Genomic DNA, 3,623 nt, shown 5'->3' on the forward strand with positions numbered 1-3,623 from the left:
CACACACACACACACACATATCAGAGTCTACATCTAAGTAAAAGCATACAATATTTGTGTTTTAGTTTGACTTACTTTGCTTGGTATAATGATTTCCAATTTTGTTTGTTTGTTTGTTTGTTTGTTTGTTTTTGGAAATGACATAATTTCTCTCTCTGGCATGACTACACAGAACCCTGTTGTGGCTGTGTCCAACTTTTCTTTCTGTAACCATCTGCTGATGAACAGTTAGGCTGATTCCATACCAACTGTGAGCGGTGCAGCCATAATCATGGAGGCTCAGGTTTCTGTCTGGTGCACTGACTTAATTTCCTTAGGTAGAGGTCCACGGATCACAAAACCCGACCAGAGAGTAGCTCTAGTTTTAGGTTTTTCGGAGGAACCTCATATTGAGTCTACAGTGGCTGGGCTAGTTTTTCAGTCCCACCAGCACCCCTCACCCCGCACCTGGCACTCCTCCCGTACCCGTCCCACACATCATCACCAGTGTTTGTCCTTGTCTTTCTGGTGACAGCTGTTCTGACAGAGGTGAGAAGGAAAGGAATCTCAAGCAGCCTTAATTCACATTATCGCTGATGGCTAAGGATATTGAACATGTATTTCATTTATTTACTGGCCGTTTTTTTTCCTTCTGAAAATTGGCCCTTTAATTCGTGGATTGCTTGACTGTTTATTTTACTTCATTCAGGAGTGTAGATCTTAACTCGCCATTAGATGTACAGCCCAGGTTCTTGTCGCTTAGCTGATTTGCTTTGTTTCTGGATAGAAACTTCTATCTGCATGTGATCCTGGTTGTCAGTTCTTGCCGTTCTTCCCTGTGCTGTTGGCGTCTTCTTCAGAAAATCCTTGCTTACAGCTGTAACTTTTCCTATATTTCCTCTAGAAGTCTCAAACTAAGGTATTCGTTTGTTTTTAACTGTTTTTGGGTTTTGTTTTGTTTTGTTTTTCAGAGTGAGAGAAAGCGTCAAGCTTCTTTCTTCTGCACGTAGCTAAATTGAGTCAATCTCCCCTCTCTGATTTTCATTATTACTTATCTTAACTGGCCCCTTGACACCTTGTAGCCAGGTCTCGCATGTTGGAACTGCCAGGGCTCAGGCTTTGACGCTGAGCTCTCCAGTCTCAACGCAGGAGGAGTCACCGCTCGGTGAGGAGGGCTCCAGGTTTCTTTTCACCAGGCCTGGCTGGCTGGTCTACCTTGTGGCTGAAGAATCTGCTTCCCCACCATTGCTGGGAGCTGCCTGGTATCTGGAGCTGTTCCTAGTGCTTCTTATCATAGGAAGGTGCTTCTTTCTGTTTGCTTCTCTACACTCTTCAGCTTCTCTATGAACACAGCCTTTGTATTTTCCGACACCCCCTCCCCCCATCTTTCAGTCTTAGGGTCAGAGTCTCTATATAAGCTATAACCCACAATGGCTGAGTGAGACACACAGTGAGTGGCCAAGAACCTCCAACCTCATTATTTTCATGGCGAAATCATTGAATTTTTAATACTGTCAAAATCCTCCACTTTATTTTTTCAAAGCAAACGAAAAGAATAAAAGCGATACCCACCCAGTGAGGCTGATACCAGCGGCACCATGCGTTCAAGACCCGAGGCGCTTGCGCAGGCGGCTCTCCTCCTTACGGGTGCGCACCGCACACACAGCGCTTTGTTTGTTTGTTTGTTTTTCGAGCCAGGGTTTCTCTGTATAGCCCTGGCTGTCCTGGAACTCACTTTGTAGACCAGGCTGGCCTCGAACTCAGAAATCCTCCTGTCTCTGCCTCCAGAAGCGCTTTTTATCTCGCGGTTACCAGGACTCTTCACCACAGGATTAGACTGCTGCGAGGGATCACAGTTCATAAAATCCGAGCCCCCAAAGACACAGTCACCAGTTAGAAGTGTTATTAGTGATTGATAGTTTTAAAGAAATGCAAGTTGTGGACTCAAGGTCTTCTAAACAATAAGCATTACATTAAAAAACCAACCAACCAAACCAGGGCACTCTAAGTTGTGACGATTTGAAACCAGCACATTTACACACTGCCCTAGGCATACACTTTTATTCAGTCTTCCATTCATAGTCTCCTGTAGTGTAAAACCATTCAAGACCAGCCTGCAAGCACTGAAGCCACACTCCCACTAGCTCCCTACTGTTTCCTCCTGATGATGAAACTAGTCATCGCCTAGTCCTGCTATCTTCCTGCTCCTGGTGTTGCCCCTCATCCATGTGAGACTGTCCTAGGCTCTGCTGTCTCTACCCCAGGTTTAGAGTTAAGTCTTTGTCCTCTTTCCTTATATCCACCACTGGGTTCTAATACAACCTACCTTCTCAAAATTCTTTAGCGTCTTACTTCCTCACGGAAGAACTTCCTATGGCTCCCTGGCTGCCTTCTCCCTAGAGCGCAGAGTCCCTGTTTCCCAGTCTAGAACCCTTTAAAGTTCATCTGCCTGCTGCTCAGCAAAGAGCTCCTGCCAGCTGCTAAAAGAAGAACACCTCCTCTCTTTTCTATCCTCCCCCCCCCCCTTTCATTGCTTTTATGAGACAGTAACTCACTGTGTAGCTTCGGTTGGCCTCAGACTCATGATCCTCCCAAGAAGACTACAGGCATGCATGTTCACACCTGACTGAATTTTACATTACTTTTGATTGACACAAACCATTTGTGTATATTTAAGAGATAAAATTCTTATTTTAAGTTAGTTTTTAACTGATAGATAACAAGATATCATCGCATCAGCATCGTTTTGGGTGCATGTAGGTATCATAACGACATTACCTAAAACTCATAACACTTCTTTATGCTAAGACTTTCCAAATACTTGTCCATATTCTGATACACAGCCACCATTAGTTTTGTTCTCTCTGCCACGCCTCAGTTCACCAGAACTTATTCTTCCTATTTAGCTGAAGTATACCCATCAATCAACTTTACCCTGAATCCCACTGCCCTCTACTCCCCTGAGTTTTTGGTGACTATTACTCAACCCTCACCTGGTATGACATCCTCTTTTTCAGATGCCACACATGAGCGCCATAATGCGGTTTTTGCATTTGTCTGGCTTGTTTCGTTCTGTGTCATCTATCATCTCACATAATTCCCTGACTTTTCAGATCTTCCCCCAAATACTTTCCTTCTATTGTTAGATAAGCCTCTAGTTCTAGTGACCTTTCCTCATCTGTCCACAGAGTTCCCACTGTCTCTGTCATATCCTTTGATAGTGCCTTCATCCATTTCTTCTATAGACCTTAATAAACAAGCCTCCAGCTTGTGAATCTCGTGTTTCATTATTCTTTAGTTTCCCAGTTTCTAGTACTTCCTGGTTAACTAGCCTTTAAAGTCTTGTAATAAGTGTAGGTTACATAGTTAGCTACTTGTTGGATTATAAAGAAACAATAAACGGAAAGAGGAAAGCAATTGAACATTAAGTAACAAAGAGGAGATACAATATCAAAGAATCCTTGGACACGTGACTGAAATGTAAGAAAACTGTCAGCAAAAACAAATCACTCCCTTCATTGTACTGGTTCAGTTCCTTCTAATGTAGCCTGGCGCCACTGATAATCAAAACAATCAGATTTGTTTTAAAGTGGGGAGGGGAAACTACTCGAATCTTAATGTTAAATTTCCACAGACCATTTCAT

This window comes from Mus pahari, chromosome 16 (assembly GCF_900095145.1).
Source record: "Mus pahari chromosome 16, PAHARI_EIJ_v1.1, whole genome shotgun sequence".
NCBI lineage: Eukaryota > Metazoa > Chordata > Mammalia > Rodentia > Muridae > Mus > Mus pahari.